The sequence below is a fragment of the Pinus tabuliformis genome, chromosome 1_1 (genome assembly GCF_031772625.1).
Source record: "Pinus tabuliformis cultivar Carrire ecotype Pingquan chromosome 1_1, CPIR1, whole genome shotgun sequence".
In the NCBI taxonomy this organism is placed as follows: Eukaryota; Viridiplantae; Streptophyta; class Pinopsida; order Pinales; family Pinaceae; genus Pinus; species Pinus tabuliformis.
The window spans coordinates 834,182,384-834,200,606 of record NC_142297.1 but is presented as its reverse complement, the minus strand read 5'-3'; the positions used below and the strand labels follow the sequence as shown (position 1 = coordinate 834,200,606).

General features: G+C 40.1%; 1 pseudogene; it reads right to left on the bottom strand.

The window, feature by feature from the left end:
* The window catches only part of LOC149216723 (L-gulonolactone oxidase 2 pseudogene), a 34,701-nt pseudogene extending 19,423 nt beyond the window's left edge, over window positions 1-15,278 (bottom strand).
* Window positions 15,279-18,223: the final 2,945 nt, after the last annotated feature.

The window sequence follows — 18,223 nt, the reverse complement described above, 5'->3', positions numbered from 1 at the left end:
GTGGTGCGTAAATAACATGTTGCACAGTGGTAGGATTTCTAATTTAATTAACATGTTGCCTACCAGATTTCGATTGAACATACAACATTTTAGAAGTCAGTCTTTAGTTTTAGAAAAATTGTTGAATTTCATGTTCCAAGACCTATTTTATTTTATTGTATTTTAGTATTTATAGACCTTTATTTGTTGGTACAAAGGGTCCAGAATTAGTGAAGACTACAGACTTGAATGTTTTTAATCAATTTTGAAATGCCATCTTTTTTCAATACCATTTTTAGTTCTCATGTGTAATGAATTGTGGCATTTATGTCAGTGCATGGTTTTAATTACTTAATAAATGTTTATGATTTTATTCTATGACTTATGTTTTCCCCCCCTAGAAAAATCGTAATTTTATTCATTAAAAATGATCAAAATTACATGTTGTATATGTTGATGAGCATGTGCAGTAATAGCGGTTCTCATTTCTCAGAATCCATAAAAGACAAATCTATTTTTTCCTACCTTCCTTTTTTTCCACTTTTCGCCAACCACCAATGTTGGGAGTGGATGTTAGAATAGACATTTGATTCTCATTAGTATTAGCTTTCCCTTCTTTGTCAAAGTCAGATCCTTCTGAATCATGTAATCATTTGTTGCCACTAGCTTCTGTTGTGTGTCGCTCTGTTGTAGCGGCTACAACCACCCTCCAAAATTTTTCCTTAGCCTTGTATTGGAGCCTCCTTAACAACCTTTTCACAGTAGCTTGTGTTGCTTCATCAAGTTCACAAGCTTCAGTGTTTTTCTTGCACAAAGGCAGCCTGTTAATCACAGCTCGATGCATTCCCCTCACAAGTTGATCACCTGGACTTGGTCCAGCAGCAGGCTGAGAAACTCCCCCAAGAAATTGCGCAATTCTAGAGGGCAACCAGCCTTCCCTCTAGAAATTTCGCAATCCTTACTGGCAGCCTGGTGGGCTCCAGAATTGCGCAGTTCTGGCAGTCAATACTCACAGTGAAAATTGCGCAATTTTCCCCAGCAGGGCTGCTCGGCCCAGAATTTTCTCAAATTTGGGTAGCAGACAACTGCTCTGCCTAGAAATTGCTCAAATCTCTTGGGAAGCAGCCCAGATCCCAGCTAGAAATGCGCATTTCCTCCTAGCAGTTGAGTAGCCTCTTGCATGTGTAGTTGAGTTGACCGGTTCCCTTTGGGACTGAGAAAAACGGACTTGCATGCATGAGCTGCTTCTCCCAAGGCAGCATGCAAAGGCATCCCTTGACTCATGGATCTATTTTCGGCAGTTGGAGGTTGCATGCAAGGATCATTTCAGAAACATCCCACCAAGTGTCTCTTCCCCTAGATTTGTGGCATGCGCGTCAAAACCTTGATTTTATCAAAACGCATCAACCAAATGTTGTAGAGCTCATTCCTCACATCAACCTTACAAATCTATCATCCCACATCACATCTAGGAGTTGTCGGCACATTCAGCTCAGTTGTTTTGGGGTAAGCACGTTTTCTATGCCTTATGTTGAATTTTTGTTGCTTTTTGTGTTTTCTCTTGTATGAGTATTGTTTGCTTGATTTCTTTGAACTCTTGTTTTTGTTTGCATGTATACTAGCATTTCCTAGCACTGTTTCAGTTTTCGTTGACATCTCACTGCTATTGCATGCATGAAACTGTTTTTCACGAACGGTCGCCTATTCGGAAACTCGTTTCACCCACATGCATGCTGATTTGTTCACTGAATCTTTCCTTCAATGTTTTCATGCATGATCAATCACTTCCGCTTTCACTTAGTGTCGCCATGCATTCACTGTCATATTTGCTTTCATTTTCCTATCGGCGAGTTTGGCCAACCTTAGCCCAGACTCTGCCTTCATTGAGATAGCATTGTGCAATCTGAGGAAGGAAGGCTCTGTCTTCCTCTCCAGAAATGTGCATTTCTACCCAGGCACTATCCTCTAGGACTATTTTGTGCATTTCTGAGGGACAGTGACTGCTGGCCCAGAAAATTGTGCAATGCAGTCACTGAGCCTGCAACCATTGCTAGCTGAGATTGTGCATTGCGCAATTCCAGCAGTCAACAACCATACTAGACTGTGCATTGCACAGTTCCAGTAGTCAATCAGTCTCCCAGTAGCCCAGACTATGCCTTGTGTAGTCTTGGTAGTCAGTCTCCCAACCTCCCGGTTGAAATTGTGCAACCTTCATGATCAGTCACACAGGTATGTTGCAAGTCAGTTCTCAAGTTCATTTTGGTTTTCGACTGACAGATTTTTTGCCATGAGTTTTTCCATGTCTCCAGGTATAGCAAGTGTTCATCTTCCTCTCAGCAGTGCAGGTACAATGGTTTCCAAGAGAGTAGAGTCGAAGACACCATTCAGAGCACACCTGGAGATGCAGTCAATCAAATGTCTATGAGCTTGCCTACTCATGAAGATATCAAGTTTTTTGTAGACAAGAACATCAAGATATCACAACAAGCAGCATCACGAATAGAAGTTGAAGGTAATGTACCGAACGCAACGAATGAAACGAACGCAATGAATGCAGCGAATGCAGCGAACACAACGAATGCAATGAACATAACAAATGCAACGAACACAGCGAATGCAAGAGGAAGGTTGTTGACAACACAGAGGCGGAACAAAGTTGAAAGATCAAGCAGATCTACTGATGATGAAAGAAACTTTGGAGACTCAGGCTATGAGGCGACGATGCGACATGAAGATCGCACGAAGACAGATAATGGAAAAAATAAGGAGTCGCATGTGCTGAAGTAGCAACTCAAGGAAGAACATGAATCTGCACAGAGAGACGAATGCCTTGAAACAGGAACAGGAACAATAGTGGGTGCAACATGCACTCACGGATGAAACTACGCCTATACAAGTTAAAGATCCATCCAACAGCTAGCATGTCATTATGCACATGCATGCAATCCAACCCATTCAGCACACTCACCAAGGCGAAGACAAGAAGCAAGTCCAACTAGAGCTGAAAATGTACTTCGGCAAGCTGATGTGCATGACCACCAATACACACTTCAAGATCAGCACAGACACTATGCATCTATGTGTTTTCGGTTCAGCCGCACCCAAGAATACCATGCACATGTTAGCAGATGAGTTGGATGAAGGAGTTGAACCAATGCACTGGTTGCAACGGAGGCAAGATTTTTCTTCAACAAGATGTCACCATGAGGCACATGCACACCATCATGGATGAACAAGCTTGGCATCAGCTCACCACCTTCACCATCACAAGCATGCCAAAGAGTTGGTATCATCACAATGGACCAAGTGTCAGTGATGTCTTGCATGGCTTGCTCAAGACATGTTGTCTCACATGAATACATGTGCATTGTAATGTAACGTCATGTCAAGTGTAAGTCAAGTGTCAATAGTTGGATGTAACGGTCATAGAGTAGATGAAGAATCATGAGGGTAGATGAATTGTCACAAAGAGGAATGTCAAGGGTCACCCCACCCTTTGCTATTGTTGAAATATGGCAACAAGAATGATCCAATTTAATTTGTCCTTGAATTAAATTGTGAATTAAAATCGAATGTCTATGAGCTTGCCTACTCATGAAGATATCAAGTTGTTCGTAGACAAGAACATCAAGATATCACAGCGAGCAACATCATGAATAGAAGTTGAAGGCAACATACCGAATGCAACCAATGCAGTGAACGCAATGAATGTGGCGAATGTAGAAAACACAGTGAATGCAACGAACGTAACGAATGCATTGAACGCAACGAATGCAATGAACGTAGCAAATGCAAGAGGAAGGTTGTTGACAACATAGAGGCGGAAAAAAGTTGAAAGATCAAGCAGATCCACTGATGATGAAAGCAACTTTGGAGACTCAGGCTATGAGGTGATGCGACATGAAGATCGCACAAAGACAGATAATGGAACAAAGAAGGATTTGTATGTGCTGAAGTAGCAACTCAAGGAAGAACATGAAGCTACACAGAGAGACGAATGAGTTGCAGTAGGAACAGGAACAATAATGGGTGCAACATGCACTCACGGATGAAACTGCACCTGTACAAGTTAAAGATCCATCACAATAGCTAGCATGGAGCAAACATGATGAGGAGTTTTGTTGATCACCTGCAAGGGATTCAGCAGCATGCATGTCATTATGCACATGCATGCAATCCAACCCATTCAGCACACTCACTAAGGCCAAGACAAGAAGGAAGTCCAACTAGAGTGGAACATGTACTTCGGCAAGTTGATGTGCATGACCACCAACACACACTTCAAGATCAGCACAGACACTATGCATCTGTGTGTTTCCGGTTCAGCTGCACCCAAGAAGACCATGCACATGTTAGTAAACGATATGGATGAAGGATTTGAACTAATGCACCGGTTGCAACGGAGGAAAGAGTTAGCTTCAGCAAGATGTCACCATGAGGCGCATGCACACCATCACGGATGACCAAGCTTGGCATCATCTCACCACCTTCACCATCACAAGCATGCCAAAGAGTTGGTCTCATCACAATTGACCAAGTGTCAGTGATGTCTTGCATGGCTTGCTCAAGACATGTTGTCTCACATGGCTACATGTGCATTGTAATGTAATGTCATGTCAAGTGTAAGTCAAGTGTCAGTAGTTGGATGTAACAGTCATAGAGTAGATGAAGAGTCATGAGGGTAGATGAACTGTCACAAAGGGGAATGTCAAGGGTCACCCCACCCTTTGCTATTGTTGAAATATGGCAACAAGAATGATCCAATTTAATTTGTCCTTGAATTAAATTGTGAATTAAAATCAAATTTAGTCTTAACAGCTACTTGGAAATAATTAATTAAGTTATTTTTACTTAATTAGTTGGAGAAATTCAAGTTAGAAGTCTTTCTGAAGTCATGCAAGAGCTATCCCTTAAATTAAGGAGATAAGATTGAGTTATATTTGAGTTGTAATTAGTTAACTTAGTTTACTGAGTTAAGTCCAGTTAAATTAGTTCCAAACTGTTTGAGGAATTAATAGAGAGTTAACAGTCAGTTGATGCATGCATGCACTCAACTAGTGTACTCTAGTTAACTGAAGATTACCTCATCAGAAACTCATGCATGTATATTCTGAGAAGACCCAGTTGAGATTAAAGTCAAGGAAAGTGTACTATTAGTTGCATGTGTTTTATTATAAAGAAAACTCATGCATGCAGTCAAGGAAATCATTCCTTGAGGATTGTGCAGTTCTAACAGTGTGTGAGAGAGTGTTACACTTGGTAACAGGAGAATCATCCCAGAGGAACAGTGCAAGGAAATAGGAGCTTGGAGGGTAGAGAGGAAGGTTGGAGAGAAGCCAATATTGTCTGTGAGCGTTTGTGAGGATTGTATTGAGACCTGGCTAGATGTGAGAGCTAAGGATTTGTATAATTCCTATGTATTTCCACCTTGTATGATAATACAGATAGTGGGGTTTTTAGCTGAGGCTTTCCCCAAAGTATTTTCATGTGTATTGTGCATTGATTCTTCTTCTTTTGGTTATATTGTTCAGCTCGATCTTTAAGCTTCCACAAATTTATAGTAGAAGTAGGTTATAGTATTCTTCTTTGATTTATATTGCATTATCAAGATAACTTGCACCATATTTTCTACATGGTATCAGAGTTGGATTTGTAGAAACTTTCTACATGGTATCGAAGCTGTGAACAGTATATTGAGAAGAGAATTCGAAGTTTGAAGTTCGGGGTTGCAGGTGCAAATCGAATTCATATCATACTTCAAGGTTGGCCAATGGTGTTCTATGGCTTGAGACTCGAGTATGCCTTGGAAGGTAGCTTGAATTACATAGCATGGAAAGATAGAATGGAGGTTGTATTAGAAGACAATGGCTTGAAGGAATTCATTGATCAAGAAATCCCAAAGCCAGCTTCAACTAATGCACAAGAGTTGGCTGAGTGGAAGAAGTGTGTGGTGAAGGCGAGACAGATCATCCTTGAGGGAGTTCGAGACCATATTGTCTCAAGTCTCCATGGGAAGGATACTCCATTTTCAATATGTAAGAAATTGAAGGACCTCTACCAGAACAGTAGCAACCAGAGGAAATTGGCGCTCAAGGATAATCTTCGAAGAATCAAGATGGAGAAGGGAAATACTATTTCCACATATCTGAACAAGCTCACCACCTACAGAGATGAGCTTGGCAGTGTGGGAATAACTACTGCCGATGATGATATGGTGAGCCTCGCTCTCCTTGGCCTTCCAAAGAGTTGGAATAGCTACCAGGACTTTGTGAATGGAAGGGAGAAACTTCCGGATTGGGAACAAATATGGTCAGATCTTATGCAGGAGGAGATCAGGAGGAACACATGAGATGGTTCTTCATCCAAGAATGATGATGAAGAAAATCTGGCCTTAGCAAGTGAGGCAAGGAAAGGGAAGGGGAAGGCTTCCCATTCCAAATCGAATTCTTCTCATGGAGGGAAGAAGGGTGACATGTCTAAAGTAAGATGCTTTAATTGTCACAAGATGGGACATTATATGACTAATTTACCATCGAAGAAGTCCAAGAAGGGATCTGCAAAAGGATCGGAAGGTGAGACATTAGCCTCTCAGTTCGAAATTGACTTTAACCTCATCGCATGCATGGTGTCATCAATGATGGGTTGTGTCTGGTATCTTGACAATGGAGCCTCATTCCACATGACCGGTGATAAAAATTTATTCAGTGCCTTGGAGGAGAAAGACCTCAAGAGGCGCATAGAGATGGGTGACGACAGAAGGTATAGTGTTCTAGGAGTGGGCACGATTGCTTTTCAGAGGGAGCATGGAGCTCCTCTCACCTTGGAAAATGTGATGTATGTGCCTGGACTGAAGAAGAACTTGGTATCAGTCACGATGTTGGAGGAAAAAGGCTACGATGTTGTCTTCAATAAAGGAAAGGCGTTGCTAAGACACATAGCCACAGGTCAGACCAAGAGGATAGGGATTCGGGTGAAGAATCTCTATAAACTAGAGGTAGATGATTGTGCGACATTGAGTATGAAAGCAGAATTGGTGCAAAGCCAAGACATTGGCGAGTTGTGATACAGGCGGTTGGGCCATTTGCATCATGGGGCTTTGAAGATAATGCAACAGATATCTACAGGACTTCCCAAAGGTAAACTTGAGCATGTTGACACATGCAAAGGTTGTACCTTGGGAAAGTACACCAAGTCTTCCTTTCATGATCAATACAGTCGAGCAAAGGCTATCTTAGAGTGAGTTCATGCTGATGTGTGCGGACCATTTTCGATGACATCCACAACGAAGCAAAGGTATTATGTGATTTTCATTGATGACTGTTCTCATAAATGTTGGATTTATTTCATGCAGAAGAAGGACCAAACCTTCACAAAGTTTTGTGAGTTCAAAGCTTTGGTCGAGAAAGAGTCAGGGAAGAAGATCAAGGCCTTGAGAAGTGACAACAGTGGAGAATATGTCTCTCAATAGTTTAAGGACTTCTGTGCAACGGAAGGAATTAAATGAGAGTTGATGGCACCTCATAACCCACAACAGAATGGGGTGGCCAAGAGGAAGAATAGAACTATTGTAGGGCCAGCACGGGCAATGTTGCATGACCAAGGCCTACCACTTCACTTGTGGGCTTAGGCATGCAACACAATGGTCTATTTTCAGAATAGAAGCCTGCATCGCATACTTGGGATGAAGACACTAGAGGAAGATTTCTCTCATAAAAGATCAGATGTGGATCACTTCAGGATCTTTGGCTCATCGGTATATTGCCGTGGGACAAAGGATGCACAGAAAAATCTTGAGCCGACAGCAGAATTGGGGATACTTGTGGGGTACACTGATACACCTCACAACTATTGGGTGTACTTGCCTACCAGTCGGAGGACAGTGGTTCACAAAGATCTCAAGTTTCATTAGCAGAAGGCCATGCGAGTTTCCCTTGAGAGGGAGCTCAAACTACAGGCTGTGGAGGAACTGTTGGTTCCTAAGGAGGAGGAGTGTTATGAAACCAGCTCAAGAAAAGATAGAAAAGAAAGATCAACGCCTTAGAATTCAGCCTCTTCGAGGGGGCAACCTCCTTTACATTACATAAATGAACAATTCTTGGATGATACAAATGAAAATACCTCCTTTCTATATATAGGAGTCTAAGGGTCCCAATATAATCAAGCCTACCTAACAATAATATTGTAGGGCACAAAAATAACAATAGAGGGATTCTATGGGCACAATAGTAACAATATGGGCACTACATGGGTACAACAATATAAATAAGGGGTATAACTACAATAGTAATGGGGTAATCACTAGTATTATAGGGACCCAACATGCCCCTCTCCTTCAAAAAAGTGTTGTCCTCAACGCTTGAGTAGTTCTGGATACTTCTGCATAAAATTCTCATCCTCCCATGTGGAATCTTCAGCGGATAAGTTCTTCCACTTGATAAGATACTCTGAAATTGATCGATTTCGTAGCTGTCGAGTTCTTGTTTCTGTGACTGCTTCCGGTTCCAATATAATTTTTCCTTCCTCGTCAAGTTCTGGCAATATTGTTTGAACTGGGAGCTTGTCGCCTATAACCTTCTTTAAACATGAAACATGGAAAACTGGGTGCAATCGAGAAGCTGCAGGAAGCTCCAATTTGTATGCCATAGTACCAATCTTTTGCAACACCTTGTACGGACCATAATACTTTGGTGATAATTTATTATCCTTCTTAGCTTGCTTGAGGGACATTTGCTTATATGGTTGTAGCCGTAGGAATACCCAATCACCTACATCAAAACTTCTTTCACTGCGATGTTGATCTGCCTGTTGTTTCATTCTATTTTGTGCCAACACAAGGTTATCCTTTAAGAGTTGGAGGACTTGTTGTTGATGTTCGATGTGATGTTCCACTGCCTGAACCTTAGAATTTTCTCTTAAATATGATGTGATGGATGGTGGTTGATACCCATAAAGTGCCATAAATGGGGTCATTTTTGTTGCTGTATGGAAGGAAGTGTTATACCACCATTCAGCCAGAGGCAACCATTTGACCCATTGTGTCTGTTTATCAGATACAAAGCAACGAAGATATCCTTCCAAACATTTGTTTACTATCTCAGTTTGCCCATCAGATTGAGGATGATAAGATGAGCTATGAGCTAACTGAGTACCAAGACAAGAAAATAATTCTGTCCAAAAATTTCCAGTGAAAATGGGATCTCTGTCACTTACAATAATCTTTGGGTTTCCATGTAGCTTTTGAATTGTTTCCATAAATGCAGTAGAAACTGTACTGGCTTTAAATGGATGTGATAATGCACAAAAGTGTGCATACTTGGTAAGTCTGTCAACTACCACCATGATGACACTCTTTCCCTCAGACTTGGGTAAACCTGTGATAAAATCCATTGAAACCTCCTCCCAACGTTGGCTTGGAATGGATAAAGGTTGTAATAGACCCGGTGTCTTAATTGTTTCAACTTTATTTTGCTGGCAAACCAAACATTCTGCCACAAACTTTTGAATATCTGATTTAAGGCCATCCCAAAAAAATTCCTTCTTAACCCTGTGGTAAGTTTTTAAAAATCCTGAGTGCCCTCCTAAGGGAGAAGTGTGCAATTCCATAAGAATCTTTTGTTTTAGCTGGGAATTCTTACAGAGGTATAAGCGATCTTTGTACCATAACGAATCATTTTTCCAGCTAAATGTATCAGACGTACTGGAATCTTGTTGTAGCTTTCGAATAAGTGCCCACACTTCTTCGTCATTCTTCCATTCCTCCCTTGCTTCATTTATCCAATCTGGTTGGATAATAGAAATAGCGCACAACAATGCTTCCACATCCTCATCCTTTCTTGAGAGTGCATCTGCCACCACATTTTGCTTCCCTTTTTGTAGATGATTTCAAAGTCATAACCCAACATCTTTGTGACCCACTTTTGTTGCTCTTCAGAGGATAATCTTTGTTCTAAAAAGTATTTAAGGCTATCATGATCTGTTTTTACCTTGAAGTGTCTTCCCATTAGGTAGGGTCGCCATTTCTTAAGTGCATGGAGTATTGCCAACATTTCCTTCTCATAAATAGCTTTTCTTAAAAACTTTCCCTTGATTGGACGACTTTCAAAAGCAATGGGTCTTTCATCTTGCATTAGAACAGCACCAATTCCATTTCCTGAAGCATCACATTCCACAATAAAGGTTTTTGTGAAGTCCGGTGTAGCTAAGACCGGTGCTTGGCACATTGCCTCTTTAAGATGTTCAAAGGCCTTTGTTGCTTCCGGAGTCCATGAAAATGCATCTTTCTTCAATAATGTTGTTAGAGGTGCTGCTATTCTCCCATAATTCTTAACAAACTTGCGATAATACCCTGTCAACCCAAGAAATCCTCGCAGATGCTTTATGGATGTGGGGATTTTCCATTCCTTAATGGCTTTAATTTTGCTAGGGTCTACCTTAACTCCTTCATGAGATACAATATGACCCAAATATTCCACCTCCTGGACTCCAAAGAAACATTTGGATCTTTTTGCATATAATTGTTTCTCCTCCAATAGTTGTAGCACCCTGTCAACATGTTCAACATGATCCTTCCAAGACTTGCTGTAGATTAGTATATCATCAAAAAATACTAACACAAATTTTCTAAGGAATGGTTTGAAAATTGAATTCATCAAACCTTGAAATGTTGAAGGTGCATTGGTAAGGCCAAAAGGCATGACCAAAAATTCATAATGACCCTCATGAGTTCTAAATGCCGTTTTCGGAATGTCTTCAATCTTCATTCTGATTTGATGATATCCTGAACGAAGATCCAACTTGGTGAAGTAAATTGATCCATGCAATTCATCCAGTAATTCATCAATGACAGGAATGGGGAACTTATCTTTAATAGTGAGCTTGTTGAGCTCCCTATAATCCGGACACATGCGCCATGATCCATCCTTCTTGTGCACCAATACTACTGGAGCAGAGAAAGAACTTTGACTCGGTTGAATTATACCAGCCTCTAGCATTTCTGCAACCATACGTTCAATTTCACTTTTTTGGACATAGGGATATCTGTACGGCCTGATGTTTGGAGGAACACTTCCTGGAATCAGATGAATAGCATGATCATGATCACGCATAGGTGGGAGACCTTTGGGAGTCTCAAATACCTTGGAATGATTGTCCAGGACTTTTTGGAGATCTGGAGAAATAGATGATTCCAATGTGGAAACATCTAGCGAACATAATTGTGCAATTACACCTCTTTGCTCCTTTTTTAGAAGCTTTGTCATACCATTAGAGCTGATTATCTTTCCTGGTTTCCCTGCAATACCCCTTAATTCAACTTCCTTTCCTTCCACAGAAAATTTCATGAAAAGTTCTTGAAAATTAAAAGCTATTGTACCCAAGGATTGTAGCCATTGGACTCCTAGTACAACATCAGCACCTCCCATTGGAATGGAAAGCATTGGGCTAGTCAATACATATTCTCCCATGGATAGCTTGATATTATGGCACTTTCCAGAGCAATTTATTGTTCCTCCATTTGCAATCATCACTTGACACTCTGGTGCTGGATATAGGAAGCAATTCAATTCTTTTGCTACCCTACAATGAATAAAATTGTGGGTGCTTCCTGAATCAATCAACACTATTACCTTTTTCTTCTTGATTTGTCCTTCTATCTTGATGGTTTGAGGAGTGGTAATTCCCACCAATGCATTACAAGATATGGTCGGATTTATTTGTTCTTCATCTAGGCTTTGTTCCTGGAATATATCCTCTTCTTTTGACCTTTCTTGCTCCTTTTCTTCTTCCTCTTCACAATCTATGTAGAATAATTTCTTCTCAGCACACTTATGACCTTTTGTGTATTTGCTATCACAATTGTAACAAAGCCCTTTTGCTCTTTTTTCTTCCAATTGTTGTGGTGTCAACCTTGTAGGTTGTGGAAGACTATGGGCAACAACACTTCCATCTTTATAGTTGTGAATGGTATGCTTCCTAGTTGCCATAATTTTGCTTTCCATTTTTCTTGCTAACCTGAATGCCTTCTCTAATGAATCAGGTTCCCAAAGGCGCACATCATGTTGGATATTATCCTTTAAAGACCCTATGAACACATCAATCCTATGCTCCTCTGGAATATCTTTTACCCTTATGTTCAATTTTTGGAACTCCTCAATGTGCTCCATTATTGAACCCTTTTGTTTGAGACTTATCAATTGGCTAAAAAAAGTGTTGCTTTTTGTATCCTCATAATGTGCTATCAATTCTTCCGTAAAAATTGCCCAAGTGATAAATTGTTTACGAGAACAAAGCCATTGATACCATACAAACTGATTTGGTTCCAAATATAAAGTTTCCATACGTACCTTTTGTGTGTTTTGCACATTATTGAGATCGAAGAATTGCTCCATCTGTAATATCCATGTGGCGGGATCCTTGCCATCAAACTTCCTCATATCGATTTTTGGAACATGGTGAGTCTTCGATCCAACATTAGCGTCTATGGTATCATGATTAACATTTCTTTTGTTCTCATCATGAGTTTCCTTTACTACCTTTTCACCATTAGTGACACTTTCTTGTAGCAACTTCTTCAATTCTTCCATATCTGTCTTCAAATCTATCTTCAAATCTGCCATGTCTCTCTTCAAATCTGTCTTCAAATCTATCTTCAAATCTGCCATGTCTCTCTTCAAATCTGTCTTTGAATCATCCATCTTAGCTTCCATGCCCTTTATCTTAGATTCCACGCCACTTATCTTAGCTTCTGTTAGCTTTTGTGAGCGTGACATTTGTTGCACTTGTTCTTGTAATTTTGATATATCATGTAGCATTTCTTCTTCTTCTTCATGAGTCATGCTAGAGCTTTCAGGTTCCTTACTAGGTGTTTGCATTTTCTTTCCTCGGGGCATCAGTTACCGATAATAATTCTTTACTATGCCCTTTGAATTCCGTTAAACCAAGCTTACACAAAAATTAAAAAAAAAAAAAACTACACACCTTTTTTTCACTTTATAGAAGCCTGATATTGAATCTGATGTATCTCTGTAATTTCGAATCATCCAGTTCTGAAATTGCTACCTGCAGTAGCCTTCTGCGTCCTCTTTCCAATGCCGCAAGTCTGAGCCAAATTGGATTCTCCAAGGAAGAGTTATGTGAAATCTCCCACCGTGGCTTGCTTTTAGATGGGTTCAGTAGAGCGAACTTGTACGACGTGCCACGAGCCACTGTTTCAACCTTTGAATCTAAAACACACATACAAGAAACTAAAATCTGTCCTCTTTCTGTACCTTTTTACGAAATTTCAATCCGATCCTCAGAGAGAGAGTTATGACGATTTTCCCTAGGTCACCTGTTTTGAATGTAATTCAGGAGTCTGCAAAAAGGCCAACTTCCTTAGATCATATCTCCGAAAATATCGCGCGAAAGTCTCTGAAATTCGGACCCAAGGTTCAGCGCGAATTATTCTCAAATGGTTTTTTTTTGCGACTTCTGAAACGTCACAGAAAAAAAGTTATAGCGAAAATGCCACGATGACCTGTTTGGAGCAGCGAAACCCTAGAATCCAAAGCTCCGATACCAAATGTTATGAAACCAGCTCAAGAAAAGATAGAAAAGAAAGATCAACGCCTTAGAATTCAGCCTCTTCGAGGGGGAAACCTCCTTTAAATTACATACATGAACAATTCTTGGATGATACAAATGAAAATACCTCCTTTCTATATATAGGAGTCTAAGTGGTCCCAATACAATCAAAGCCTACATAACAATAATATTGTGGGGCACAACAATAACAATAGTGGGCTTCTATGTGGCACAATAGTAACAATATGGGCACTACATGGGTACATCAATATAAATAAGGGGTATAACTACAATAGTAATGGGGTAATCACTAGTATTATAGGGACCCAACAAGGAGCCTCAGACTGATGTGGAGCAGCTGCATGCAGAGGTTCCAGGAGTGGAGACATCCACTCAAGCAAAGTCTTTCAGAGATGGATGGAAGCACACAAGAGAAGCTGATAGATTGTTGGAGGATGCCAGAGAGAATGTGGGAGCACCATCTTCTCAGAGCAGACAGAGGAGGTCACCTGAGAGGTACACTGGATACATGGCCCTTGGTAGGGAATGTGTTGAGACTGAGCCATCTTCCTTTGAAGAAGCAGTGCAGTAGCTGATTTGGATTGATGCTATGGTGGAGGAGTATGACTCCATAGTTCGTAACTGTGTTTGGGACGTGGTTCCGAGACAGGAGAACAAGTCAGTTGTGAATTCTCGTTGGCTTTACAAGGTAAAGCAAGCTGTTGATGATGGGAGGATCATATTGCTACAGTATATTTCGACAGAGGAGAAAGATGCTGACATTTTGACAAAGGCATTATCAAAGTGTAAATTCGAGTTCCATAGAGACAGGATCGGGGTGGTAGATAATCCCTTTCTTGTTGAGAGGGAGTGTTGAAATATGGCAACAAGAATATTCCGATTTAATTTTTCCTTGAATTAAATTGTGAATTAAAATTGAATTTAGTCTTAATAGCTACTTGGAAATAATTAATTAAGTTATTTTGACTTAATTAGTTGGAGAAATTCAAGTTAGAAGTCTTTCTGAAGTCATGCAAGAGTTATCCCTTAAATTAAGGAGATAAGATTGAGCTATATTTGAGTTGTAATTAGTTAACTCAGTTTATCAAGTTAATTCCAGTTAAATTAGTTCCAAACTGTTTGAGGAATTAATAGAGAGTTAACAGTCAGTTGATGCATGCATTCACTCAACTAGTGTACTCCAGTTAACTCAAGATTCCCTCATTAGAAACTCATGCATGTCTATTCTGAGAAAGACCCAGTTGATATTAAAGTCAGGGACAATGTACTATCAGTTGCATGTGTTTTCTTATAAAGAAAAATCATGCATGCAGTCAAGGCAATCATTCCTTGAGGATTGCGCAGTTCTGACAGTGTGTGAGAGAGTGTTACACTTGGTAACAGGAGAATCATCCCAGAAGAACAACGCAATGAAATAGGAGCTTGGAGGGCAGAGAGGAAGGCTGGAGAGAAGCCAAGATCTCATGGGTCTAGACTTAATTAAAATGTATCATATCATTAATGATTTTTGGTGAGTCTGTTACCTGAGAAATGGCGCCGAGAACTCCCAAAGAAACTTTGACTGCATTGAGATCGTTGTCGGCCTCTATAAGGCTTACAACTTTAGCATAGCCCTCACTTGGAGAGGCCGGAATGAATAATCTGATACCAACCACGTACTCGTGCATTGCGCTACCCTTACAGAAGAGGGAACTCTCATGAGCTTCGATGGCAACCATGCCGCCAACGGTAAGACCCAACTAGTATGGAGAATGAGGCAATGCAAGCCCCACTTTGGCAGCGCCGTCGATGAGTTCCTTAAGAGGAAAATCATTGTCCACATGCATTCTCATGCTTGATTCGTTCACCCAAATCATGCGGTTCAGACCCAAGTGCTGATTATTAGACCTGAATCCCTGCCTGGGCACGCCAGTTTGGGAATACTATGAGAGTATCGGGTGACAACTTGCATCTTTTCATTTTTTCTGGTGTCATTGGCAACCGAAGCAATAAGCTCCTCTTCGGTGGAAGGAAAAATAACTTGTGCAGCCCTGCAAGTTCTTCGATCGGGAAATACCCCATACGCATTAGAGATTGTGCAGTTGTTAGATCCGTTGGAACAAATAACCACAGGACCCGGAGGACTGCAACTTACATAGATTTCGGTTTCCTTAATGCAGCATAGAAGAAGAAAAATATAATAACAACATCCATGACACCTGACTATAGAATCCAGCCATGGAAAATCCATAACTGCAGCGCCATGAAAACAAAATATGTTCCACTGGTTGGTTAGATGGGGTTCAGGTCTAAATTCTATCACTAGATTGGCTTTACATGAGTCTATCATGTGTAGAAAAAAGAGAAGAGTGCAATGTATTTTTAGTATAGTTGGGGCCACCATCGTTCTAAGTTGTTAGTGAGGCTTATCTAATACAAAAATGCCACTCCCATTACTGAGCACCGCCATACTCCAAAAGTGGGCACTTTCCTCCAAGTCCAACAAGGATTCGTCAGTGTCTGCAATGAATTCCACTCGTGGAATTATGAAAACACAGCTTGTAGTGGAGCCCATGATCGATGGCAATGATGAAGAGAAAGGAAGAGGAGTGATTTTAAAGAAATCACCAAACAAAATGGGGACCTGCAGAGAATTTATAACCATGAATCTTCAACTGGAGCTCATGTAGTGGAGCTCATGATCAAGAGGTATGACCAAGAAAAAGGATGAGCGCTTTTCGAAAAATGTCGACTGAATAGACATTGATGAAATTTATAGCTGCATTAGTGAAGATTCAAACCACCATGTAGTGGCCTCATGATCGAGGAGGACTATGACATAGAAAAAGAAAACAAATAGTGTAACGAGGCAGAGGAGTTGCGTGGAAAGTTATGGAAATTTCGGTCATATTTAGAGAAAATCCTGCAAGGATTTTTGTAAATCCAAGTTATAGTCGTTAAACTTCAAAATTTTAGGTGTCCTAAACATTTTTGATGGTGCTAAATCCATTTCCGCCATCAAAAACACTAGTCAAACACAACCTATACAAGATTTTTTGAAATTTTTTTTCCACCACTTTTAGCCGTCCGGGCAATTCCTCTGCCTCGTCAGACAACTCCAAAGGAAAAAGCATAGTGCTTCTTAAATATCCCCAAAGATCTATAATAGTATTTTGTGAATCTCCATTGAAAAAAAATATTCAACCCTTTTCGTAGTGGAGGTTATGATCGCTGGCTATGAAGAAAGGGAAAGCTTGATGTTATAAAATAAATTTAGGAGTGTTGGGTAAAGAAACTTTGCTTTCACATAAGTGAAAGGAGTGTTTTGGAATTTAGTAGTGTTTGCTAAATAATTTTTTTTGTTAATGACGATGATGGTTAACGTCCACTGAGACCAAACTTTCGTCTATCAGACCTAAAGAAACGAATTATTTAGTTTGATTTAATATTTTATTCCTATTAGTTTGATTTAAGATTTTATTCCTATGCTCAAAAAGGTTGGAGAGAAGCCTCCCGAGCTCACTATAATTTTGGCATCGTTAAAGGCTAGGAAAGTTAGTATTGCAACAAAGATTATGAAACTGAGATCTAATGTGGTTGTATGCGGGGCACTCTAACAGGAAGTGATTTTCATCCTCGACGTTCATATTCTCACAGAGATGGAAAATCCTTTCCATCCATGGTGTTTTAGGAACTACCCAATGACCCGTTTCACTATGAAGCTCATGAGAGTTTGTTCTGATCTTGGCTATATTAATTTTCTTCTTTGAGCTAGTTAAAACATAAAGATACTTTTGATATTCTAGGGTGGGGTTGATGACCTCCTTGTAATATCTTAGTTTTTTTTTAGCTATTAAATCTTTCTCACACCACATTTTTTCTTTGAACATAGAAGTAACAATATTTTTAATGTTATTAATGTTTTGCAATGCAAAATTCTCATCGATCTCCCAATGGTTTAACCAGGCCCTAGTGTCTTTATACCAACCTAGCTTGAGCCTTAGGTGTTTTTGGCTGGAATTTAAAGCTAGCTTAGTAAGTCTATGGTCTCCTATGTTATTGAGTTTGTGCTTGTACAACAAAAGCCTAGTCATAGCTAGGCTCTCGATAGGGGAAAGACCCACTTATATAAGGAGAATAGGATAGGGTGTATTGCTTTTAGTTTTGAGGTTATACGTTATAAAACGCTTCTAGACTTGCTCAATCTTTCCCCAAGATTCTCTAGAGATACTGCAACCCCAAACCTCACATCCATATAAGATAACAAGAGTAACTAAAGTTTCAAAGAGAAACTTCTTTCTATCCCACATTACGAGGTTTGCCATTTTACAATTATTTTCAAGACAAAAATAACCTTTCCACCCCCCATTAATCCTTTTCTCAGTGCTATAGTTCCAGTTGAGCTTGTGATGAATATCAGTTCTAGGTACCTGTAAGAAGACACTTCCTCCAAGTTACTATTCTCATATATAAAATTAGCGTAAGTGTCCTTCTTGGATTTGATAATCATAACTTTTGTTTTGTTAGTGTTAACCGTCATACCCATGGTAGAGCAGAAATCCTTAAGGAGTCTAAGCTGCTTATCAAGATCAGATGGGCACCTTGCGAGAAGAACAATATCGTCAGCATAGAGAAGAAGGATGATGACTATCCCAACTAATATCGTGCTAGCACAACCTGCTTC